The following is a 27,756-nucleotide window of genomic DNA, read 5'->3' as shown; positions in this document are numbered from 1 at the left end:
ACCCCTCACGGAAGCCTCTGGGAGGCAGCGAAGCGTGGCGCATTCGATTTTCCCTGGAGATAAGGCCTCTTTGTGTATGCACCTACGCTGTGTGTTTAGGCAGCCGGCGCTTTTGGGTGTGCTGCCCGAGCCAAGGCTGACGCATGTCTGTCAATCAGGTTTAGCAGTCTGTAGCACCCGCTGCACCCGAGGTCATTGGCATCAAGAGTGTGTCTTTGTTACATAAAGGAGATCATAGTTTTCATGCAAACACTGTTCCTTGCGTGTCACATAAAGACGTCAGGAGCGGCCATTACCTAGAGCACCGCTGTGCGTCATTGGTCGAGAAGGACCGGATCCATGCAAGAGTTTTAGGATGTTCACGTCATACAAATGCATAGGCAGTACATTTAATTGGAACTCTGACGTAATCACTGGTGAGCCTGGCATTCTGTGCTTAGGTCCACCACTCCTGGACCGACGTTGGACCTCTGATTAACTGCTTAATCAATTTATAAGACACACAACACACACGATGCCAGGGGTTCATTTGTAAGACACACAACACACACACGATGCCAGGGTTTCATTTGTAAGACACACAACACACACACGATGCCAGGGTTTCCGAATACCAAGGCCGCCTACTCTTAATTCCAACCCATCCCTCTTGCTTCTACCACCCTGCACTTCGTGTATCTTTATCCCACGTTTACAGATCCTATATCAGTGCTCCTTTGCACAGTTTTCCTATCCATTTCTCCCTCCTTCTTTCTACTTTTCTCTTGCTTACCCCTGGTCAAAGTCTGGTGATGAAAAATACGTCCTGGTCCCCCAAAAAGAGTGCTGGTGCCCCCCCCCCCACCCCCTACTGGCACTATCTGACTCAGACTTTGATTGTCACCTCCGTCAATATATAGTTGCATTTCCCATCACAACTGTCTTCTGCATTCATGCAGCTCCTTACTAGCTACCTATCTCCTTACATCCCAGTATCCCACTCAGTGGCGGCTGGCATTTTTACGGGGGGGCACACAAAGTATTATAATTTTTTTTTTTTAAATGAAACACCTAACGCGACGTCCGCGCTCCGGACCTCTTCTTTTCAGGAACAGGAACCGGATGCTGGAACTCCCTTGCCCAAACCTGGCGCTGCTCACGTGCAGCATGTGAGCAGTGCCCTGATTGGAAGGAGCGGCCTCACTCTGCGCCACGCAGCGCACTGGAGGCATGCACTACTCTCTACCCACAGCTGGGTTGAGAGGTTTAAAGTGCTTATGTGGGCAACGGCCGGGCAAAAAGACTTGCGCACTTTAAACAGTGCATTAGACAGCCCACCCTCCTTCGTACTGCTCTCAAACAGAAGCGGCCCAATTGCATTATTACATAATAACACACTAGGTCCATTGGTGATTTAACACATTTCCATAAGGAAGTGATGGCCAGTTTACCAAAATCATAGGGCTTCAAAAATTCCTGATGTTAATGGAAGAGGTAATGGTCTTCAGGAGTTCAGTAGAAGAGTGTTGATAAAGGAAGTCCCATAAGTCATTTATGTGAAAATGTGTTACAGCTTGGGGTGCTATGATGGTAAAATAATGTTTAATCAGTAACAAATATAATGCCTCTGGTAAACAAAATAGCATAAGGTACTCTGCTACAAAATCACTACCATTATAACTACTCCATAACCAGTTTTTTTGAGGAGTTTTATATAGCGCAAACTCGACCCGAAGGTTTAAGAGCGCTTTACATGAGCACCAGTTGCGTTACCGTAGAAATAAAGCCTCATATTATGTCCCATAATAGTTCCGTGTGCTGAAGTAATGCTCTCTCCAAGAAAAGTGTACCATGGAACAATGATCCTCAACATATTGGCCAGAGACCACACCCACAAATTACTGGGATCACAGAAAATGTCCTTGAAATATTTTTAAATTTTGTGAGGTGGAATATAGCACTCATCTTAGATATTTTGTGAGAGTTTTACGGCAGTATGTGCAGCATTCATTCCAATAAGCCATACTTTCCATCTGAAAGCATTATGAGCGGTACTGAAGATGGTCAGATTCTGGAAAGATGTTAAAGAGAGTTTTTTTTAAGGTTTGGCTAATTATTTTGGTCATTCAATGCAAGTAGTTTTTGAAAAACATTTACTGAGTGCAATGGTTCGCACTGTAGGAGTATACAATGCTTGTGTTCCTTTTTTGATACAATAGTCCATAATTACTTTATTTTCTTAATGCATGGGATCACTCACATAGACATCCTTTGGGATCCATTGGGATTCTTAAGCGCTAGTGGCTATTGTCTTCGACTGGTGTGGTACCAGAATATCGTGACCTAAATATAGTCTGTCAAAATATATTTTCCTAAATATTGTTTATAGTATATTTGTTCATGGGAGTAAAATTTAGAAAATCTACAGCCACTTGAGCAATATTTCAGTAAACAGTATTTTTTTGTTTTTTTACTACTTCTTCAGGGGCATATAGGAGCTTTTCATTGTTTTCAATAGGTCCTTTGGTATCTTTGCTATGCCACTGCACTTGATCAACAAATGGGAAGTTGTTAAGGGGATAACTTTGGGCCTGGTGATGAACTGCCAGCCCAGGCCCTGCCTCAGTGCGGGCTGAACTGTTTCTATTGGAGCAGGGTCAAACCTGATTTGCATATGTCTGGGTCTTAACTGAGGTGACACGGTGGGCCAAAGAATGAAGAAAGTGGATGCCTCTTCTCCCATCACGTTTTGTGTTTTTCTCTCTCTCTCTCTCTCTCTCTCTCTCACCACCGACACTTTAAAAATGCTCACCACAAATGTCTATTTTTCTAGCCGAGTTTTTAAGCATAGGATTAGCACAGTGCCATGCAAGCCAAGATAGAATAGTGTCAGTCCTTTAAACATAAGATTAGCTAATGAATCCACACCGGCTGAAAAATTATGAACGCCTTTTACCACTCCAGGCACAGTATTACAGCTTTGGATTGGTAAAATACCATCCAAGCCAATTCGTTACAATTTGCCGGCTTACAGTTCTTGATTGTTAATTTCAGTAGGGCTGCTGTTGCAGAGGAGGTAGTGTTGTAATGTTTAGGCTGCCAAAGGTGGGTGAATATTGGAACTGCAGCACAGTCAGGCGATTTCAGATTCAGTGAGTTCTGTCATCCTTTGGTTTTCTTGATTGTGTAGACAAGTTTGACCGTGTTTCATTTGCAATGGGCTCTGTGATGAAATGATTGATGTTAACGGTGCCCAAGAAGTGAAGGAATACTTACATCATATTCATGATTGGGGTATAGGTAGGGAGGTTGACATTCCAGATGAAGATGTTGTCATGTGGATGATGTATGGTGTTTTCACAATGTCTGTGATTTCATCAGAGCGGGGGTGCTGGAGCCTACATCAGATGGATAATGTTCTTCTGTGTTCCTGAGAGGGGGAATTTTGGGTGCAAAATTCCATAGAGGCGAGGATGGTGGAATTCTGGAGTGCACTAGGACAGAAAGACTTGTGAATGATGGCAAATCCTCCACCGGCTTTTGGGTGTGCACTCAATGTATTGTATGCTGTTGCCTGCTGGGCAAGGACATTCATGGTGCTCGTGGATGAGTGTGAACCAAGAGGTGCTGACGAAGACACTTCCTTGTTAATATGTTGTGCCGGTGTCTGCGGTGTGGCATATTAATGTGTGTTCATTTGTATGAGGTATGATGAGGTGTACTCTAGCGGAGCAGGAGTTGTGATATAAATGGGACTACTGGGTTCATGGTATGTTTAACTCGTTTTTACCTAATTTCACGTTATATTATTTTTAACTACTATTGTGTTTTGTTGTGTTTTGTTATACAGTTATGTAAGGTGGCAGCAAGACATGCGGTGACCTCGTCCGTTCTTTAAATGTCCGTGTTCCACCCCAAATGCCTCCGGGCACTCGCAATGGACCAAAAAGTAAAAAGTTCCCACTTTGCTGTTGTATTTTCTATCCTACGTTATTTAAATATTAACAGTATAGATGTACGTTCATGGGAGCTGATGTGCAATGCGGCCAGCGCTCAAAAAATGTTGCTCTAAATTCCGCTTATTATTTTTAGAATAAATCTGTGTGCTACTGGTCCAGACGCGAGCTGAGGCTTCAACCCAGCTGTGCTGCGGAAATCCCGGCCCAGGTGTGCTGTCCCTAATGGTTATATGGGCGTGTGTCACATTCCAGCAGGCCAAGAACAGCAATTATTTTTAGGCTTCATTTAAGTATAAACTCTGTTTTTTATTACTTTTATAAGGCTTTATTCGGTGCGATGCATACCGTACTGAGCACCTCTTTGAAGCTCGAGCATAAAACTTTAATGGCTTTTTAAAATCAGAACATACACATTTCTCTGGTACAGCTTCTCCACCCCTTCCTTATTCTATTACTCCCTGACCCGGCCTTCATAGTACATAATTGCATAGGAGTTTAATTGCATTTCAGTGCCGCCGCTCGTCTCCAAAGAAACTCCTGCAGTCAGCATAATTTACCCAATAAACACCTTTGCCAAACCCTGGAAGCCGCGATGACGCACCCGACGATAGCAGGCGCCCTCTGTAGTCCTTTTAAAGGAAAGGTGCTGGCAACACACAGGATGGCAGAAGGCCGTGCCGCCTCCTCTTATACACTCTCGCCGGGTCCAATGGAAGTCCGTGCGTGCCTTTCTGCAGCAGTATTCACCAAGGAGCCGTAGTAGGGGGCCATACACGGGTTGGCTGTGGATGGACCGGCATGTTGTGGCAAGGACTCGGGGAGGGGAGCAGGTGGTAGGACATGGGAAAGTCAATTATGCTGAATACATTGGCTACCATGTGTCCTTTCCCTATTCTGAGTGCTTGAGGCATGGTGGAAGTTGCAAGATGTACTCCAAGTGTGCATTCAGGGACCTGTCTGTCAGTTGTATGCTTGCATGTGCACAGCCACTACTGGTTCTCTGGCTGGACAACTATGAATTGATTGCGCAGTGAGAGGATGCGCTTCACAGAGACATTAAGGGCATGAGGCTTCACACAGGCATCCACAGGTCTTTCTGTTGATTTCTAACACGCTCTCTAGTCTCAAAGGGCCAGATGTATGAAACATTTTAACCCCTTCCATGCTGATGACGGAATCGCTCCGTCATCAGCTACAGTTGAGCTGTGCTGATGACGGAGCGGTTCCGTCATGGCCCGGCCGCCGCGCCTGCGCGGCGCTGATTTCGCGCCTGCGCGGGCGTTCTAAAGAGCGGGGCGGGTCATGACGGAACCGCTCCGTCACCAGCACAGCTCAACTGTAGCTGGTGACGGAGCGGTTCTGTCACCAGCATGCGGCTGCCGCGCGGCCGCCCCGCCCCTTTAGCGCTGCGGCGGAATAGCCGCCGCAGCGAAGGGGTTAACAATCGCAAATGTTCAGATTCGGTGTTTGCGACTGATAAAATGCTTTTTGCAATGTACTACTTCTAATTTTCGGAGTAAAAAAAGATTTCCCAACTCCTAAAATGGGATTCCGAATGTATATGAATTTCGATATCTGGAAGGGGCATGTTGTAGGCGTCCCTTCTAAATACTGAATGGGTATCTTATATGGGTATAAATGTTTGCGACTGAAATCCAGTTGCAAAAAACGGACATTTTACGAACCCCAAGTTGAAATGGTAACCCATTTGGAAAAGGGAAGGATTCCCTTTAGGACCTCTTCCTCTTTGTGAATTAAAAAAAAGTTTGTTGGGAAGTAGATAGTGGCCCATGGGACAGCTGCCATTTATCAATCAAAAAAAAAATCACTTTTCTTTTTAAACACAGCCCTATTCTCTTTAAGGAAAATGGGCTACATAAAGAAAAAAAATGTTGCTTTATTGAAAGTCATCGCAGACTTAGTTGCCTACTAACCTCAGTAGCCCACCATCCCAGTGATGGCCTCTAATCTGAGTTAATCGAAATTTGTGACCTACCCTACGAATATTAATAAGGTAGGTTAGATTGCGACCTACTCAAAATCTGAATTTTTCTAACTGAACGGACCTGTTTGTACATAGATCCCTTTGTGGTGGTGTATATAGATCCCTTTGTGGTGGTGTACATAGATCCCTTTGTGGTGGTGTACATAGATCCCTTTGTGGTGGTGTGCATAGATCCCTTTGTGGTGGTGTGCATAGATCCCTTTGTGGTGGCCTTCTGACATTGGACCACCTCCTCTCCGGTTAAGTCAGTTAAGAACTTGGGTATTGTTCTCAGTGATAAACTGTCTTATGTGAATCAACTACTGCGGTTACTTCGACTGCTTTTGCCTCTCTACAAACTGTCAAGAAGCTTTTCATTCCGGTCGACTTGCAGAAGACTGTGATTACAGCACTGGTACTAGCACGTACTGACTACTCTATTGGTCTGTATATGCACGCACATTAGCATGTTCTGAATAAACTGCAGATCCTGCAGAATGCATCAGCCCTTGTGCTTCTTACGATTCCTAAGTATCTTTCAATTTCCCAAGCACTCAAGAAATTACACTGGCTTCAAGTTAGGAAAGTAATTACTTTTAAAGCACTCTGTTTAGTGTATAAGGCACTCCATCAGCATGGCTCTTTCTTTCCATGAAGAGTTTTTCATGGTACACACTAGTTAGGTCCCTACGCTCGGCCTTGGGGTGACCATTTGTTTTTGAATTTTTTGGTAATGTGAGGATCTAGGATTTTGTAGGTATGGGAAGCCGCCTGGCCTATTCTTTTAAGTTTCCCCAATAGGTCAGGTAAGTCTGGTTTGTGAAAGCTCTTGTGAGAACTGGTTGATATTTTAAGTTTTAAGAAATTGTAGAGCTCAATTGGAGGGAGGTTGTAGCTTGAGCTTTGATCAGCAAAGGAAATGGGATTAGATGTTGAACCTAGATCGCTGATGCAGTTAATGCCTTTTTCTGCACTTGTTTTCCAAGGCAAGGTTTTCCGATCCAGCTTGAATTTATGGTTGCACCACAGGGAATCTATGGTAGAGTCCATGAGCCGGATGGGGAGTGTTTTGTCAATGCGACGGAGAGCTGATGCTGTATAGCCTATTATGGGGTAAGAGTGGGAAATGGGTAGATTTTTGATGTTTTGCATAGTTAACGTCGGTTTTAGTGGGAAAGGATGTAGTAGGTGTGTTTCAGTTTGCAGCCAAGGGGGTGAGGAGTCCAAAGAGTTCTTGAACCACTAGTAGCCCTGGCTGCCAGGAAAGATTGTTGGTATCCATGGGAGTCAGACAAATTTAGACCGCCTGTTTTTGTTCAATTTTAGAGTGGGCCTGCTATTCTGGCTCTCCTTCCTTGCCATATACATTTTGTAATGACTTTATCTACAGACTTGAAGAATTGGGTGGTTAGGTTTATAGGCAGCATGCTTGAGATAAAGTTGTGGAGTGGTGCAATCATCATTCTTATCGTGTCTATTCTGCCCCACCAGGTTTTAGGAGGCCTTGATGATTAAATGTCATTCATTTAATTAATTTAATTATTGGACCTTTATATCAACATCATAGGTAAAGCAACAGGTCCTGACAGTTTACAAATTATATATTTGTTTCTTTTTATTCTTTCGATTTTTTGTGAGTTATGTGTAAGTCTCCTTCTCTGAACGGGTGGATTGTCCAGTTTTTAGAACTACACAAATTATAGAGTTCCCCTATTGTTCCCCTTCTGTCTCCACTCAATAAGCTTCATTGTAAAAATTCCTGTTATAACATTCGAGGTGTACTTGTGAAAGTTTCTTTTATGTCTTATGTTGATAATCTCAAAAGACTAACTGTCCCGTATATGCAAGGAAGGAGAAGGGGGGAAGGAAGGGGTTGTAGCAAGAGTTAAAATACAATTAGAGTAAAGATCACGCTGAGAAATATTTAGGATTAATGAATTTATCCTGCTCTCAATAATTTGTTTTGAAACAATGTTTTCAAATATTTAAAAAAAGAATAATAACATGTTTTTTTGGGAATACCATGAAAAAACATGCAGCTTGCCTTTATTTCCATACTTGGTTACTTTTTGGGTTGTGAAACTCTCGGGGTATGATCCTTATCAATCTGGGATTCAGGAATCCTAACAATTGCGCTTGGAACGGGAACAAGCAACCAGGGCTCCGCACTAATGCTATAAAGCTATACATAATTTTAGGATGAGTATCTCCATATACTGTACTTCGGGATGCTGCGGTAGCTCCAACTCTGAATGTTGCGCAAGTTCCACAGTTATACCCAATAACCCTGATCCTAACTAAGGGGGTTAAATCCGTTTTGGGTGCAACTCCCAGTTGCACTGGAAACCGAATTCTAGGCCAGGGAGTAGTTGCCATTTTGGTGCCCTTTTGCCTCTTTCTTCGCTGCACAGGTGCTTTGCTCATGTGTGGATTACATACAATGCAGTACTTGCCCACAAGGCTATGGCAGGTAAAGCCTGTAAGTAACCTATTGGCATATACCATGACATTTCGATTTGAGCAATGCACAACATTGTTGTTTCCCACCCTGGAATGCATTCCAGGGTGCACAAATTGGAGTTGCACACTATTTGCCAATAAAATCATCGCAGGATTTTACCTACCGTTCGCTTGTGGGCAAATAGCGATGATTGTACAGTTTGCACAGAGTTAAATGGCACATGTGAAATTAGCACATTTACAAATGCCATCCGACTTGGTTTCCTTTTTCAGTTGCAAATTGCAGTTTGCGCTCAAAGTGCACATGGATGCTTAGTTCAAATTAGGGTCCATGAAAACAAGTCTTTTGGATTCAGATGTATGTTGGTGCTTTGCTGATGTAGCTTTTGTAAATACAACTACTATAAAAAATAGATTTTCTGACTTCTTCAAATAGCATTGGATCAGCATAATAGCAAATGTAACTCTTTATGAATAAAGAGGGTCTGGCTGAAAACGACTACTACCACCAACTTGTCATCATGGAATCATGCTGCTCCGAATTCTCCCTGATAGGATTGTCCTGGTATTGGCACTGGTCACCTCCAGAATCGATTACCAGAACAAAAGTATGAACAAGCAACAAAAAGCCTATAGCGTTACCGCCTGCTTCATTGTTGCCTTCGAACGCTCACACCATATCTCACCCGCTCAGATGTCCCTGCATTGACTTAAACAAAACAATGAATTTAGCTCAAATCTTGTTTCGGGCACAACTACCATTAATTGCCATATGTTTCCAACACATTGCCACATTCTTGGCCTGTGGTTAGTCTTTTTCTAAACAGACTAGCCGCCCATTTGTGAGATACAAAAGTTGTATTTTATTCTATTCTATTGCAACATTTACGTAGCTTTCGCTACCCTTATTTGCTACATGGGCCGCATGTTCTCTTTGTTTTTGATCCTATGGGGGAAATGTTTCCATGTCGTGTGTGATGACCACCAAGGTGCGGTTATCCTGTAATGGGAAGTTGTATTTCCATGTCCTGTGCGATGACCTAGCAGGCGTGTTTAGCTTCTTATGGTATGCAGGCCTTATTAGTGTGGTGGATGAAGAGGTGTGAGAGAGTGGCATGCAGTTTATAGTTTTCAGTAAGCTGGTAGCTTTGAGAAGTTCTGCAGGTCCCTTTATAGTATTTTTTATGACCAAACTCCATTTATCTGGTCACTACGCTGAGTTGTCCAATCCAAGATATTTTCTTTAAAAGTGTATGGTCCTGATCAGGCATTGTTGGCAAGAGAATTGGTGGAAGATCTCTTGGGATTGACTTTGGTACTAGCATCCCATATCTGATTGACTTTGTGAGCTGCAAAGAAGCAGTCATAGTATGTAGCTAGTTGTGACCTTCAGTAGTGGAGTAGATTAGAGTCCATTAATTGGCCAGCGGTATGTGACATATCTCTTCATTTGTTCCATGCCTGTTCAATTTTTGATTACAAGGGACTTTCCAACCCCATTACCTGATGGGGGAGAATGTAGTAGCCCATCTTGGTCACAAACTGGACACCCCTTCAGGGAGATGTCAGATTACTGCGTGGTGAAGTTTCAGCATGCAGGGACCCTCGGTGTCAGCTGAAGGGCCTCCTCTGCTAATCAATCGGGATGCTCATTAATAATAGAAAGCAGTCTTGTGATGTACGTGTAGATTATTGATGTTATGGATATGTAGATAGCCCTGTCGCCCCATGGATGAAGACAGGACGACATTTGTACATAGTACTGAAAGAGGCCTAGTACATGATGATCGGGGCCTTGTGATAATGTTGTGCGAAGCTAGATGTGTAAAGAAAGTAGTTTCAGAACATTGTCGTACATGCAAATATGTGCAAAAGTTCACGGCTGAAATGTTATTGTGAGACCAATTTAAGAAATAATCTGCTTTGCTACATGGGCCTAATCCGGGAACATAACAGTGTAGTGCTGGTCCACAGTAATGCTGATTGCATTGCCTGATGATCTATTGTGATCTTTGGTGCCTGCAGGTATCAAAAGTTACCTGCAAAGATGCCCCCCATCATCTCCTTTAGGAGTTGTCCTCTGATATCAAGTAAAGATGTTTGTCTCCCAGCTCGGTTATATTTGAAATGACAGTGATTGGACTCCTGCACCCTAGAGTCTTTTTCTAAATTTGTTTACTAGAAATGATGCTTGGTGATTGATTTATAATGTAAGGGTCTTTATGGTCAAGCGATCACTTCTTGTACAGCAGGACAAACAAGCAAAACGATACGGTTGATTGAGCAAAATAAACAATGATAATGTCAGAGAAAAACTGAACTGGATTTTCTGCATTCTCAACTAGAATTTTTGATTGAGCCTTTGCCTCTACTTCCTGCTACTCTAGAGCTTAATCTTCAGTTATTTTAAATTTCAGCTTCAATGGTTTGTTTTAAATTCAACAGTTTCCTCTTGCAAGCTTAATAAGCATGGTTTGACCTTAAATGCAATTATGGGTCTATTGACAAGACCTTTGATTGGCGATTATTTTGTCCCCTCGCCTGTCCGCCTTTGTGCTGAGAAATGTTTTGTTAATACAACTGTTCTTGGTTTATTCTTACATCTCTGCTGTAGCATTTATAGAATTTTCTATGTTTTAAACAGTTTGATCAACTTGCTGTTGAGGATTTTTTTCTTGTGTTCTTGTTGTAAATACTTTTCTTCCCTTTAATAGCTTGTTTTGTATATTGCCTTAAACTTGCTGCCAATCCTTTTCCCATTACTTATTCAGATTTGTATAAGTGTAGCAGCGGTGAGCCAGGGCATTTTGCCCTTGCCTAGCAATAGTTGGGAAGATTGTCTGCATGGGTGACAAGGGAGGAAAGGCAGAGCATTCTTTGCATCCAGAGTGAGCCTATGGCCTAGAACTCCCAGTGTTCCAGGCTTTTCCCTTTGGAACTCACCCCATAGACCATACCTCCTCGAATAAAACTTTCTGGGGTACCAGAAAGCTGATAAAAACGTATTATTCTGACAGGCCTTTGCTTTACAATAAATCTGCCTACTCCCAAAAGGGGAGAACTACTGGTTATGGGATGTCCCTGTTTCCATCGCAATTCCCCATAACCTTCCCAGCCACCTCCAATCAACATCAGTGCATTTAGGAAAGTGCCCTCAAATATGGGCAAGCAGACAATCTCTAGCTACCAATGTTTCTGTCAACAAATATATTATATGAAGGAAGATGTAGATAATGACTAGAGCTGTGTGGGATGACTCTGAGTGGATGAAACCACAGGAGCTGGTGACAGTTACTTATTTTACAGTTTCTGCAGTCACATTTCTTCCTTTGGTTGACATTTATACATGATTACAGCCTCAACTTAGAAAATCAACATTACTCCCCAAGATGTGTGGGCTTCGCACCCTGAGGTTCGTGCAAAACAGAGTTATTTTGAAATATAGGCATTAGTGTCTAAATAGGTCAATTTTATCTAAAAGCTGACATTTTGTTCTAGAGAGAGCTGCTCACAAGATTGCATTGTGTGAGGAAAGTGCTTCATGCAATTATTTTCTATTTAAATTTAATTTGCAAAGGTAAACCATGACATTCTATGCGGACAGATTCATCCTGTAGCATCAGTTGGCAACCTATGTTTTTAGCTGTCATTCTTGTCTCAAAGCGGCAAAACCTGTTTATAACAGGACAATCAATGCAAGGACAGTTAATTGGAGATTTCAACATTGTAATAAAAAAACTCTTTGTTAGGCGGAGATGGGTAGAAAAGAGATGGAAAAATATACTTCAGAAAAATGGATCTCACAATGTTTTGCTATCTACGTGTATACCTTACAACGACATTCAGGGGTCGGTAATTAGTACATTTTTAATACCCATCTCATATGTTGATAAATTGATCAATTAAGTGACTGATTATAAGCATGGTGTGAGCACTGTAGCATGTCTTAAATATCCACCATTGCAGGTGCCTCGATACATTTGTGATTCAATACATTTTAATTAAATTTAAATTATTGGACACATCTAATATTACAACCATTACCCCCTACCTATTTGCCCTCCCTATGGCCCCCAGTCCCCACCATGGGTGATTTGCTGTGTGTAATGAATATCATGGGAAGGCTGGTTTGGAGAATTATCTAAGATTATTCAAGGCATGCAGCTCCTAAGGAGGGAACTCCACAGAGTCACTCAACAGCCATGCCGTTCAACTGTTGCGGGGGATGAGCTGCAGCTCCATCAAAGTTTTTGGACATGTCAGCGGTTTAAACCTGTCGGTGAAAAGGCCCAGTATCGAGCCCCACTGTTCACTAAAATGTGTTTCCGTGTCCCCAATGTTGTGACAGTTCTCCATTCCTCATACAAGCCATGGTCTGTGATAACCAGTCTTTTCTCTTTACATTTTTTTTTAGGCATCGCATTTGTAGATATATATATCACTTTGGCATATTTGGCAAGCTCAACGTTACACCATCGTTATACAACTTCTACATGCTGCACTGTTGACATCCCTGTTGTATTCATTACTCCCGGCAGCATATCCCAATTCAAAATACATTTCCCGCTACTCAGTGCAGTATCTCAGCATATATGTAGTGGTTGTGCACATTTGTGTCATGTTGCACGACTTTTCGCTCCTAGGTTTGTTGTGTGGCGTGTTCGTCTTGTTGTTGTAGGTGTTCCCTCAATGGCTGCCATAAGCCCTTTGGGCAAGATATAGGGGGCTGGAGTTCTACGAACAACTCGCTCGTTGTGTCACAGTGCATCATACTCTTAATCCAGCTTTTTACCTTGGGTTTCTGTTTACTGCCCCAGTGTATAACTATTTCTTGCTTTGCCAGTAACATTGCCATTGCTATGAATCTACACATGCTCTTAGGGATCTTGTCTACATAGCCCAGTAAAGCTAATAATGGGGAGTGGTCCAATTGCAACGCGGTCATCTGTTGTACTTCCCTGAATATGTCTTGCCAGTATGAAACTATCGTGGTACATGTCCATGTCGTCTGTGGAAATGTGGCTACATGTAAGTTACATTTGGGACAGTGCACAAATCTGGCGCTGTCCATGCGAACCATCTGCTGTGGCGTTATGTAGGCCCTTCTTAGGATCTTAAAGTAGATCAATTTGTGTCTGTGATTACATGAGATTAGTTTTGTTTGTGTACTACAGCTATTCCAAGTTTTGTCAGTGAGGGGATGCCCCAGGTCAGCTGCCCAGGCATCCCATACCTTGGCGTCGTGTTGCGGTATGAGCACAAGTATAACTTTATATAGTCGGGACATAATGTGCTCTCCGCTGTGGTAGTCAAATTTAAATGTGATTGGTGCAAATTCTTCACGGCTCTTAAGGCTCTCTGCATATGGGCCAGAACAAAGTGGTCCATGAAAGAAGATGTTTAAAACCAGGGGTCCTCTATGTGGGAGAATACATGCCCATTAGGGAACAATGCTACCTATGCCCAGACGCTGAAGGGTGCATTTCCTTCATGTGTCCAGTATGGGGGAGCCATGGGTTGGCAAGTATTGGTAGTGCTGGGGAGTAGAATGTCGTCCCCCCTGTTTTTCTGAGTAACCGCAACCATGCCCAGCATGCAGTGTACAATGTTTGGATATCGTGGGGGTCTCGTGACATCTCAACGGGCAGCAGTGAACTCAATGGGGTGGGGTCCGCCATGTCCCTCTCTGGCTTAGTGTACAGCACATACCAGTCTTTTCTCTTCGGTGGTTCTGTCTTATTATAGGCAGGAATTGGGACCCGAAAGCCAGTGAGTTGGTGTATGTCTTCCTGTAATTCATCTCAGTCTTATTTTGCTTCAATTGGATAGAACATGTGTGCCCCGCTCCCCATAGACTCTCCAACATGTCTCTAGTTTCATTGTATCTATTGCATGTAGTTTCACTGGGGTGATGTTCCATCTTAGCAGTGGTTTCGAACTGGATTCAGCTCCACCCACACTTGTGGTAAGTTCTCTTTCCCAAGAACCCTGAAAGCTCTACTTTGGTACCCCCTTGGCAGTCCTCAATATTGGGTACAATTTTGAGACCAGGTCTGGCCTGTATGTGCCGTCCGTAACAATGTCGCGAGTTGATCCCCCTTTATTTTATTTATTTTTTAATTTATTTTTGAGATTTGTAAAGCGCTCAAATACCCGTAGGTGTCTCGGCGCTACGGACAGCGGTATATACTGGGCGGAGTGCGTTATTGATTGAATAGCCAGGTTTTGGACATTTTTCTAAAGGTGAGCAAGGACTGACATGATCTGATCTGTAACGGAAGTGAGTTTTAGAGTTTAGCCATTGTGACGATAAATCGCTTATCGCCTCATGTAGCAATTTTGACGCAGGGAACCTTCAGCAAGAATGCAGTGGCTGAGCGTAAAGCCCGGTTAGGAGTGTAGGTTGCTAGCTCCTTTATTAGAAATTGAGGTCCAGAGTTACGGGTGGCCTTAAAGGCGATGCACAAAGCCTTAAATTTAGTGCGATTCTCCACCGAGAGCCAGTGATACTTTTTGATGACATGAGAGATAGGCTTAAACTTGGGAGTTCTGGATAACATTCTGGCTGCTGCGTTTTGGACCAATTGTAGCTTTTGGATGACCTTCTTTTGTGTATTTACAAACAGCCCGTTACAATAGTCTATAGAGGACATGACTAGAGTACTGACCAGAGTCTTTCCGGCATTCAAAGGAAGGAAAGGTAGAATTTTCTTTATCATTTGTAGTTCAAACAGTGAGGCCGAGACTACCGAGTTGGCATGCGGTGAAAAGGTCAATCTATCTTCAAATATGACGCCCAGGTTCCTGACCTTGGTGACTGGAATCGGGGGGTGGGGGAGGACCCAAAGTATGAGGCCACCAGGACTGAGACCAGACGGGGAATAGCTTGCTGATTGTCATGACCTCTGTTTTGTCGGAGTTCAACTTAAGGCAACTGATGGCCAGCATGCCTTCGTGGAACTCGGCTGCCACTTTGTCACCGTTGTTGTTTATTGCCAATACCAGTTGTGTGTCATAGGCGTAAGATGTAAGGTCCATCCCGTGTGCTTTGATGATTCTGGCTAAGTCCGACACATAGATGTTGAAAAGTGTCGGACTCAGCGATGAACCTTGTGGTACACCACACGGGAGGGCTAATTGGGTAGAGTGAAAGGTGCCCAAATTTACCGATTGGGTGCTTGAGGTGAGAAAGGATGACAGCAGGTCTCTTGCCTTGAGTTGGATGCCCATTTTAGTGACACGGTCGATTAGAATGTTATGATTCACCGTGTCAAAAGCAGCTGAGAGGTCCAGCAAAATGAGAACTGCTGTACCGCCCTGGTCGAAGATGATTCTGATATCTTCCGACGCCTTAATGAGCGCAGTTTCTGTTCCATGCCCTCTGCGAAAACCAAACTGAGTATCATCTAATAGGTGATGATCTTCAATAAATTTAGAGAGTTGGCTGTTCATTACCTTCTCAACGTATTTAGCTGGAAAAGGTAGGCTGGCTATGGGCCTGCAGTTTTTAATGTCTTCCGGATCCAAATTTGATTTTTTCAGCAAGGGTTTCAGAGTGGTTTTCTTCCAGGAAGTAGGATAGATACCTGAAGCGAACATGGAATTAAAAATGTTCATCCAAACAGAAGCCACCTGATCAGCAACAGGTGTAAGTTCAGCCGGCGGGCAGGGGTCATTAGCTGAACCTGATTTAATTGAAGACATAAGGTTGAGAATCTGGTCTGATGTTGTATTAGCAAATTGTACTAATGAATGTTCAGGTACATCCTCTGTAAAAGGTAGATTCGTAGAGTTTGTCTGGGTGGAAAATTTTGAATACATGTTATTTACTCTTTCAAAGAAGTAATCTGCTAGGGAGTCGCACAGTGACTGAGAGGGAACAGGGGCAGCAGTGGATGTCGAACCTGATCATTCGGAGACTACTCGGAATAGCTGCTTGTTGGAATTTTTCGCAGCTTCAATCTGTGCAACGTAGTAGTTACTTTTTTCCCCTGTGATTAAGAGTTTGTATTTAGCGAGAGTCTCTTTATAAAGGAGTATTTCCTGACTGGAGTACAGTTTGCGCCGTTGTCTTTCCCATTTGCATGCCAAACGTATGTGTTGTGGAACCTTTCACTCTGAAAACGAAGGGGGACTTTAATGTTCATCACATCTCATAATTTGTGTTTTGCCAAGTTCTAGTGATCCCAAAATTGTCTCTGCTTTAGCTCGTTGTCTTATCTATGGGAGCCAACATGCAATCCAAAAAGCACCACTGCTTTTCTGTCTCCTCCCTTCACCTTTCCCACAAGAATCTCAACTGGACTGCACTGTAGATGAAGTCTGAAATTCCTTTAGCAAATGGGTTTCACCATTTGAGTCCACCAGGAGGTTTTGCTTCTGAGTACCCATATTTTAGACTTTTACTGTGAGGGAGTCTGACTACCAGAGTCTCCCTCCTGATAAATTAATGATATTTGGACTGAGTGTGTTAACATCAAGTGTCCACCTTTTATGATAAGGTCGCTGCTGCACAGCTAGAGTAAGGGGCACTGGGAGTGAATTTACAGTCCCCATTAACCTACATCCACACCCCATGGAACTTCAAGATTAGTCATATTTCTCTGGCTGAACTCATAATCAGATTCCAGACCTTTTTCCCATCTGCTGAGCTAAGTTCAATATTCTAGCCCCCAGCAGAGGGATCTAGGGCCTCCCCACACACAAAAAGGCAGTTAACAGTGATTGACTCAGTTCCTGGGTAAGGAGATGGTGAGGAATGAAGAGGAAACCTGCGTGTGATAATGATCTTGTAACGCTACCCCCGGGCAGTGACAGCTGAAGCCCACTGGAGCAAAGGATGGAGCCCCCGGAGCCAACACAGAAGAGGCAGACCTTTAAAGTTCTGGTGGCAAGGAATCAGTCAGCTGTGTCAGCTAGGGGCAGAGCTGAGGTCCCTAAAGCAGCTCTTACCAGAGAAAACTTGGTCGCCATCTTGAATGTCCCAAAATGCTGTGCAGGAGGGTTGGGACAGGGGTGGAGGGATTGGCCAAGGATTGACCAGGGGTGTGTAGCATCCACAACTTTCCACCACCACTTAAAAATCCTTGTACAATAAAGAGAAAGGAGAAAAGATGCTAAACCTGTTTAGACCTGTGTGCTACAACAACAAAGGATTCCCAGTTGGAAAAGAAGCCACCTGATGCCGTGCAAAGATGGGCTAATGACTTTTACTCCAGCTGACGCCCATGGCTAAAATGAGCTTTCTCAGGGCCAGAGGCGCTGGCACCCTTATCCTCCAGAAAGAACAGTTAAGGAATAGATCTGTCCGGGACCATGGAGGGTTCTCCTGGAGACTTCTGTGGAGTGGTCTTGGACTCCGCTGACACACAGGTGCCCTTCAATAAACTTGCAGGCTGTGAGACTGGGGGAGTGCGGTACTACACTGTGTGTATGTTGCTGGCTGGTTGCCCCAGAGAGGCTGCACACAATAACCCTGCCAGCAGGAGAATAGCAGCAAGAGCCAGTCAGAAAACTGGTCTAGCGCAGGGAGTCACAGAACTGTGATCCCCACAAAAAAGCTTACTGTAGAGGCCAGGAGGCCTATAGAAGTTCTCGTGGTCCTGGTGGCTATGGCTGGCCACCAGGAGGAAGAACCAACCGAAGATGGATCTCTGCCTACGCTGTATCTCAAATGCTCTGCTGCAGCCTCTTCTGCCTGTGCCCATTCATAGAGTTCTTTTTTCAAGCCTCCAAGATTGGTGCCTGAACTGCCTTGCCGGTTAGTGATATTGCTCTTTTGGCTTGCACAAAGGCAAAATACTCAAATTTATAATTTAACTTATCTTTTTTGGGTCTGTCCATTAATCCCAAGAGGCATATTTTAGGATCATGTATGCCTTCCCTTTGGGCTCATCTAACCACCTGGTCCATCAGCGATGTTCATAACTTGCATAGTGTCGATCATACCCAAATCATGTGATAGAAGGATGCATCAGCCTTATGGCAACTAGGGCATGTATGTGGTACTGGGGATACATTTTGGTGAGGTGTGCTGGAGTCAGATAAGTGCAGTGGAGGTAGTTCACTTGTAACAGTTTAAATCTTGCATTTCTTGGGATCTTAGACATGTCTTGTGGAGTCATTTATACTCTGTACAAGTGAACTTTGTGTCAATGTTTCTTTCCCACTTCTATCTCAGACCCGAATCTGTGATATCCTCACTGCTTTGTACCAGGCTGTTACTGCATTTCAATTACCTCCCTGGGATAACATCAAGTGTAAGACCTGATCTGTGTCAGGTGCCTCCATTTGTGAGCCTCATGTTGACCTTTTCACCCTGCATATCGCTATATTTATCAGAAACTGACCTCTCCTGGAGGTCATCGAAAGTACTCAAGATACCGGAGTAGTATAGTTGACCCATTGTGGCGAGTTGAACCTCGTCCCAAGGTTGTCCGTCATATGTATTGAGCTGCGCACTCAGTTTAAGGACACATCTTATTAGGAGCTCTGTGGAGTATACATGTTGAACACCCATTCTTTGCCTGAAGTGCTCCCAAAAGTGTTTAGCTACCTGCAGCTGACTCTTTTGTTAGCCCTTCTGATATTTTCGCCATTATACATATTCTTCAGTTGGAGTTCCACCCAGCCCCCTCATCACATAGTCAAGTTAAGGGCATAGCACTTGACTCATCAGTGCCGGCACCCACTGTGCCAAGTGGTAGGTGGATTCGGAATCAGGTGGCCCGCAAACCCCTCTCATCTGTGGGTAAGTAAAGTGTCTACAGAACTACCCTGCGCCTGCCTGTGCCCCACATCAAATCCATTAATATTGCCTTTAGGTCAGAAAAAAACGACCTCCCAAGTACCAGTGGTGTACTGGTGAAGAAGCAGCGCAGTCACAGCAGAAAGACCATGTTGACCAGTGCCAGTCGATGCATGGGCAAAGGAAGTTTCATCCAGAAGCCCACAGATGCCCCAGCAGATGACAACACCTTCTTAAAGTAACCTGCCAAGATATTTTTATTTTCCCTATAAATATTATAAATATTTTGCCTATAAATATTAATACTCAAGCACTTAACTCCTTCGGTGCTCATGGCGAGCCCAGCTCGTCATGCGTCACAGTGGAGTAGTGCTCATGAGATGGGCTCGTCATAACGGCTGTGCTCCGCCCACGCGGGATTGATTCCCTGCCAGTGTGGGCAAATTAATCAGTGGGCGGAGTCGTAACGAGCCCAGCTCGTCATGAGCACAGCTCCACTGTGACTCATGATGAGCTGGGCTCGTCACGAGCACCGCGGCGCCGTGCTCACCCCCCGCACCATGGGGAAATCACCCCCACAGCGAAGGGGTTAAATGTGTGATATTCGAATTTGAGGCCTCTTGTGTCTATCCAACTGTCTCCCCATCATTGTGTCCAACTATTGTGCCAATACATGTCGTGGACCTATTTATAACCAGGCCGGATATAGCCCTAAAATCCTCCAGCTCAGCCAATATTCAAGGTAGTGCCTTGTTTACGCCCCCTCGTACAACAATATGTTGCCTGTGTACAGTGAAAGTATATGTTTATGGCCCAGGGTCTCTAGTCTTGGCTGTCAGTGATGTCTCTCATACGTTTAGCTTAGGGATCCATTGCCAGGGGAAGACAAGTGGCGACAGGAGACAACCCTGTCTAGTGCCCCTGCATAATCTTTTTTGGTTGTAATTGAGCTTATAGTAGTGGTGCTCATAACAGGGAAGACACAGGATAGAGTTTCAGTTTCAGGATGAGTTTAATCTAAATATAGAGCATATCATAAGGTATAAGAGCAAGAGCAAGTTAATGAAATGGTGAATTTATGATTAAATGCATATTTTTGATAAATTCTGTTAATTGATGGGCTTTATTTACATTTCAGACCCCTGACGAAGGGCACATTAGCCCGAAATGCACTGGGTATATATATGCACGGTTCCCAAGGATATAAGGTGAATTCTAACATGCTACAGAATAAGGCCTGGATTGGCATTTCTGCTGCATTCAAAGTGTGGAATTACACTATCCTTGTAATAACATTGAAGAGAACTTTTGGAATAAAATATGGATCACAATGGATTAAATGGTTTAAATTTGGTTCCTGAATGTTAGACTCCTTAAATGGTCTGCTCGGTTAGCTGTAGCGGCTTGAATCTGGAGGGTGATTACCTACCAGTTTGAATGGTGCCCTGCATTTCTGCCACTACTCCTTGTAGCTCCTGTCTTTACCCTCGCTGTGGGTTGCGTGTATAGGAGTTTGATCCAGATCCTGATGTTTACCCCAAATTCCATGGCCTCTAACATGTCTAACTAATAATTCAAATGTAATGGTTTAAAGGCTTTCTCCATATCAGTGGGGATAGCTGCTGCAGTTGCGTGTGTCTAAGTTGCACCATCCAGTACACTGAAGAACCTTCGTATATTAGGAGCAAATTACCTGGATAAACCCATTCTGGTCTGGGTGTACTATGTGTATTCCCCTGCACCCTTTTTGAAATTACCTTTTCAAGAATCTTGCAATCAATCGTTAACATCAACAGTGGTTGATATGACTGACAAGACATTGGGTCATTGCCTGCTTTAGGCAACAAAGCTATAACTGTATCTTGCGTTGTGCGCAGTAGAGCTCAGTAGCCTCACTGTATACTTCCAGCAAGTGTCAATTAATGTTGGTAAGTTCGTTAAAACTCAGTCAGGAGTCCATCACTGTTGGGTGTTTCCCCCGCTGACAATTGCTTCATGGATGATTGTATTTCCTCTGTTACCAATGGAGCTTCCAAGTCTTCAGTTTACTGTGGTGTTTGTTGGCTAGTCTAGCCGTATTTAGCCCACTGCCGTATAGCTGTCTATAATAGCACATGAAGAGCTGATTTATGTCTGTCTGAGTGTGCAATTGAAGTCTGTCATTATGTCTCAACACTGTCAAGGGGGCTCGTTACCCATGAGGGTGGGTCAAGTGAGCTAACCGTTAACTGACTTGTCTCTGTCAAGGTGTTGTTGTGCTACATAGTCTCTGTAATCATTGAGGTTTAGCCTGATACTTACATTTTTGTGCTACGAGTGCCATATTCAATAGTGCTTGCTGCCTGCTCTAGTGTATGCAATTCGTCTTCAACTCTATCTAGCTGGTCCTGCAGTGTTGCCCACATCTTCACTGTAGTCTTGATGTACATTTCTCTGAGATAGACTTTGCAGGCCTCCCATTTCATCCTAATTGGACTTGAAATACTGATCTATTTAGTCTGCAACTGAGCGCACAAATACTGGTCTTCCAACATCCTCAGCTGATGCTGCCAGATCGGGATTTTGGTAGGCACCCTTCCTCATTGTTGTGTGTGTATAGCAAGAGGTCGTGATCAGGCAAGGTGCGTGCTAAATAGTCGTGGCTATGTAAACGTCTGTGTGCGTGTGTAGATCATGGACAGAGGAGAAATAGGAGAACTCCAAAATCGTAGGTAATAATGCCCTCTAGCTATCTGCAAGTTCCCAGCTAGTCACCCATACTGAGAGTGGTTCAGCAGTTTTCACTGCTGTTGTTCATTGTACATGGAATGGGGGGATTGCGATCTATCCTTGTGTATGTCTATTATACAGCTCTAGTCAGCCCCTACCTGCAGCCGTATAAGTGGGTCAGAAGACAATAAGAAATTAAAGGCCAGATGTACGACCCACCAATTTGTGACACGAAAATTGCATTGCATTTGCGACTCGCAAATTGGGATGCACAACCAGTGGGGGCTGGTGAAGTTTGATAGTGGTGGGGCTGGGCTTGGCTGAAGTGTCAGGGGTGGCACGTTAAAGGGTCATGATATTTTTTGGTACACAATGTACATGCACAGTTTGCCACACACAAACTATACACAACCTAAATAATATACAATCAAGGAGTCAAAATAAAACATTACTATTATGCATACATTATAGTGTACTTATTCATAGCTCACACACAAATATACAATACACAGTGTGTGCGTGCGGACTAAACTAAGTTAATATTAGTATTAGTTATTATTCTGAACACGAAGAGCATTTCCATAGTATATTCTCTGGGGAAATTATCTACAAGCAAATACTGCAAATGATGTGCTGAAAAAGTGGGGCATGTAAACATACAGCATGCATACACAACTGGCCGGATACACACAGACTACACTTGGACAATAGTGTACAGTGAAAGCAAGACTGTTGCTTAGAGTCAGCAAAAATGCAGAAAGCAGAGCTAAATAAAAATAAGTCCTTTTCATTTGGTAGCGCGTGCATAACCTTTTTTTTTTTTTTTGTGTCCGGTTTGAAACAGCACCGCTTGGTGAGTCAATCCAATCAAATGAGAGAGATAGATAACTCTCCTAGTGTCCTTGTATATAAACGCTGAGTCTTGATATATGTTTCAATGCTTGTTTAATATTCCATTTTAGACAAAAGCCTGGCTAAGCGTTGGAAATACTTTGGTTTGTGAAAACATAGGGTTGGTGCCCCTTCTTTCTCTGACTGGTCCACTGTCCAAAGTGTTAATGTGCGTGCATAACTTGTATCCACAAATTGGTGTGCAGACGCAGAAAGTCCACAAGGCATCCAAGGAGACTTTGTGTCTCAATGCAAAGCGGCTGGAGGTATCTGCACGGCCAGCCATGAGGGCTAGAAATGTACATTCCAAAGAGAGACTGGCTCTTGCACCCTGTTCAAGAGTCAACAGTGAATACTAATTATGGGGAACAAAGAAAAATATATTGAATAACACTTTAAGACTACAGTATTCAACATTTTCAGCAAAGAGGCCATGTATTTAATGGGCATGGAGCCTTGAACACAACGTTTTGTTGGGGAGTTCAAAAGCTGGAATTGGTAGCTGTACTATAAGGAACTCATACTGATGCTAAGAAGCAACGCAGGGACCATGGTGCGTAAGTTCACAGGGCACAACTCACAGTAAAATAACATCACAGCAGACTCTATCTATGTGGCAAATGTTTCCAATACCTATATGCTGTCCCCAGCCTTCCTTAACTCCTTGCGGATTTGTTAGAGAGTGCAATTTGAATTCACCCAGAAACTGCAAAAGTGAGGACAGCTTTATACAAGTCTACCTTGTAGGCCATTCCCAGACTGGTGCATTCTCCTCGCTTTGCTGCCAGTGACTTCTCCAGGAGACTCCTAGTGACAGCCAAGGTTCCCCCCACCCCTCACACACACACTGCTAGTAATTATGTTAATTTAAATGCTGTTTGAAAGCCTATTTTACATTATAGTTGTTTGAGTAGCTTTCCAAGAGTCACACTGCGTACCATTTATTTTATCTGAGAAGTGTGGCTCAAAGGTTAGAGCGGCAGACCCTGATGCAGAGGTCTAGCCCGGGACTAGGGTTCCATTCCCGTCTCTGCGGGTCTTGGGCTCAATTTCCTCGGACCTGATCATTCTCGCCTCGATGCCTATTCTAATCATGGGTCCCACTCTGCAACTCTGGGCAATAGCTTGCTTAATCTCCACAATGGCCCCAACAACGCTAGGATGCCTGGCTTCACCTTGGGGGTGCCCAGGAGTGGGCACCTCACAGGGAAAAGCTAGGAAGGGTTCTACAGCGGTATGCGTACAAGTGCCGAGATACCCTCATGGGTCAATTCGTGCGCTCTGCAAGTACTACTACATTTACATTTAATACATCTTTATTCTCCTTTGCTGAGCTTCCCAATATCCAATTTATTTCCTGGCTCACTAAAGTAATTTTTTTGTTAAGTCTAACAAATGCCCAACCTCTTCACAAAGTCCACAGAGACAGACCGTCCAATAAAAATAGCTTCTGTCTCGAAAAAACACTTCAGGCAATTTGAAGGAGCTAAATAACAGTCAAGTAACAGGAGTTCATTTTAACGGGCCTCGTTTATTACTACACACTAAGTTGATCGGGCCCAGGGTCTTATTTTTTCTTTAGACACGCACATCCCCTAGTAGTCCACTCACAGGGTTGAAGGCTGCAGGGCACCGTCTGGACTCGAGGGAAGCTTCAAGTTAGGCAATGCCGCCTCCGTTGCAAAGACACAGGCACAGGCACGTGCAAGTGTGCTCCATCTGCGCCACAAGTCTGCTGGCCGAAGTTACATCCTGCATTAACTACTGTGCGGGAAGAAGACACCTCGAGACTGCGCAGTGTGTCTTCAAAAACCTGAAGACAAACTGCGCAGACTCGATTTCCTGTCTTCCTGCAGCCTCTATCCCACCCTTTCCCAACTTGTTCTGTCAGGAGTTGGGAAAGGGTGGGGTGACCGTCCTCTCCACTCCCTGACTGACGTGGAGACCCTGGTACTACAGGGCCTCAGCCTGAAGCGCCCAGGGTTAACTTTACCCAGACGTTATTAGGGGGTGGAGACTGGTCGTCGAGGCTGTGTCTTTGCCGAGTTGATGACCTCACAGGCCTCAGGGTGGCAATGAGATCGTCAGCCCGGAAAAAACTCTTGACTTTGGGCCCGCCCCGGGGCACTAAGTTTATGGAAAGCGTCACTGTGACAAACAGAGTGAGTGGCAGTGTGCAACAGCCCCAACAATCATTATTTCTAGGAGTCAAGGAAAAAGGAACTCACTGTGACAACCTCAACAAGTGTGACAAGAATATATATATGTGAGCTAAAGCTTGCGGGCATGGTTACATTTTCCCATCAGTAGCCGCTCTGTACCGCCCTTATTCACATCATTTGGGTTCTCCTTGCCCAGGAGACAAAGGAACACAGCCTTTCGATGTTATTAAGGCTGCTTAAAAGAACTTGTTAGCGTGATGCAATGTCAGTACTAGATCTTATGAATGGTGGTTTTTTGTTAAATATAAGTGGCGACTGAAAAAGCAGTGCAAAAGTTATATATAAAGTGGAAGAATGAGTGAAAAAATTTAGAAGAATGAGTGGAAAAAAAATGAAAACTGAGATGAAGCATTAAAATTCAACATCTTAGTATTATCCAATTAAAAAAAAAATTAAAAAAAATTCACACATTAGCTCACATATATATATTCTTGTCACACTTGGGTGCATACTTGGGTTTCCACCTCTAGTTAATTTACATTTTGGTTTGTCCATGTTGAGGTTGTCACGGTGAGTTCCTTTTTCCTTGACTTCTAGATATAATGACTGTTGTGGTTATTGAAGTAGGGGCACATATCTAGTTTGGGTCGTTAAACCTGCTCTTGGGCCCTCTTTTCTAAATTGAGGTTGTTGATAGTGTGCAACAGCCCCCCAGCACGGTAATTCATGCTGTTACGTGGTTTATATATATATATTTTTAAAAGAAGCAGTTTTCATATTGCATTTATTTTTAATCTCAAAGCAAAGGGGCGGAGCCCCAACGCCCTTGCACAGGAACCGTTCGCCCCTGTGCACAACAGAGTCTCAGACACTGTTTGCAATTCCTAATGGGGTCGCAAATTGCATGCCTCATTAATATTAATGAGTCCGGTGCAATTTGCGACCCCATTAAGCAGCTTCACTTTGGGTACCTCAGGGTTCCTCCCTTTATTGACCCTGTTCCACATTTATTGGCCCCTGTTCTACATTTATTGGCCCCTTTGGCTGTCCTGATTGAGTCGTTTGGCTTTAAGGTCATCTCGCATATAGGTGACACACAGCTGGTATTTACCATTAGGCTGATGGCAGCCTGCAGGCAGTCCACTTATAAAATCTTTTTGTCCAAGATCTTTGATTGGTAGAGAGCAAGCTATCTGCAGTGTAATTCCAGTAAAACACAAATCTTACTTTTTGGACGTGACATGGAGAACTGGCTCATGAACTTCTAGCCAGAACTCCTATCACCCCCACCACCGTAGCCTGTCATGGTGGCTAGAAATCTGGGTGTAAAGTTCCATCGTCAGCTGTCCTTTCGGCCTTAAGTTCTGTCGATGGTTGGCACATGTGTTGCATTGCTTCGATCTCTAAAAAAGTTTCTGGACCTCCTCCCGGTTTGGACACACAAAACTGTAGTCCATGCCTTGGCCTTCTGTGTAGACAGATTGGCCTTTACAGTCAATTCAAAATGCTGCCCCGTGGCTTATTCTGAAGATCCCTAAATGTGCCTCTGTTTCCCTTGATCTTAAATAGCTTCATTGGCCACCTGTAACAAGAGCAGATCCTGTTCAAGGTCCTTGGCCTGGTCCATTTTGCTTCGTACATTTCTGGTCCTGAGCATCTCTCAGAGTGTGTTTCCCATTATGAGACGACCAGAACTCTCAGCTCAGTTACAGCAGATTAGCGACCGCTGTTTCTGCATTGGCTACTAAGGCGTGGAATCTTTTCCCGCTGAGCTCCCCACACCAGCAATGAGACACTGGTAAGGGAATTCCTTAAAACAAGATTATTTGTCTTGGATTAGTTTGAGCGGTGTGGCTGGGTGTCTTGGCTTTTGGACAGCGCCGGGACACTCCTTGGAGTAGCTGTAGTGCTTTAGAAATCTAGCCATTCACTCATTCATCCAAGCATACCGTACCCTCTACTGCTAACTTGAAGGCAAGGTTATCTTTGAATATGCAGGATATATTTCTCTGTGCTGGGAAGTGGTCAGAAGCTGACCTTTTGGCGCTCTGAAAAGCTAAGACATATCTGAATGCCTGAGGCATCTCCACGCACTTGGAGGCGGTCAGTAAGGCCTGAGCGGCCTGGTTAAAGTCGGAGGTTTGCCTCGTCTTTACAGCACTGCACTACAGACACACTAGCTCCAACGAACACACAGGCCTGCGCTACAATGCCGTTCTGTGCGAAAGTTAGATAACACACCACAACACCACTACCTTAGTACAATTTAAATTTATGGGACACAGGTATCCGCAATATGACGAACAGTGGACATACCTAGTTGCAGTGTGATATTTCATTTCCCCCTAGAATGAAAACCTGCTCAATGTTAGGGAAAGCAGAAATATTTAAAAGGTTAGCAATTGTAGAATAATTTACTGTTGAGTTGGACGTGCTTGGTTTACATATCAGACGCGCGACAGCAAGATCTGATAATGCTATAGGACTATTTGCATACACTTCACTTGTGACAGATGAATACCTTTATTATGCGCTTATTTAATCGTGTGGAGGATGTTTACTGCTTGCCTAGGCACCGAGGGGCTGAGCTTTGCTCTCAGGGGGTTCCGCGTTCAACCCTTTGTTGCAACTCAAAACCTGAAGCGAGTCAAAAGCTCTGTCAGCGGGGGATGATAATAAACATTTATGGGGCATTTGCATGCTGAACGCTTCCCAGCACAATAAAGCTGGTGTTGACTGTGAATGTGTACATACACTTACCTTTAAATCAATGTTCAGGGAGGGTTTCATATTCATGATGATATCGCTCTTCATAACAAAATAGTTTTCTTAAAAACTAGGAACTCTAGAAGACTCTGAACTTTG

The 27,756-nt window shown here is 43.8% G+C and overlaps 1 protein-coding gene across 4 annotated transcripts in view; it reads left to right on the top strand.

Annotated features, from left to right (window-relative positions):
* EPB41L4A (erythrocyte membrane protein band 4.1 like 4A) overlaps window positions 1-27,756 on the top strand; it is an 864,386-nt gene that overhangs the window by 618,029 nt on the left and 218,601 nt on the right. The window lies entirely within an intron of this gene.

This window comes from Lissotriton vulgaris, chromosome 3_1, assembly GCF_964263255.1.
Source record: "Lissotriton vulgaris chromosome 3_1, aLisVul1.2, whole genome shotgun sequence".
NCBI classification, from domain to species: domain Eukaryota; kingdom Metazoa; phylum Chordata; class Amphibia; order Caudata; family Salamandridae; genus Lissotriton; species Lissotriton vulgaris.
The sequence above is the reverse complement of the archived record's forward strand: the minus strand, read 5'-3'. Positions and strand labels throughout refer to the sequence as shown.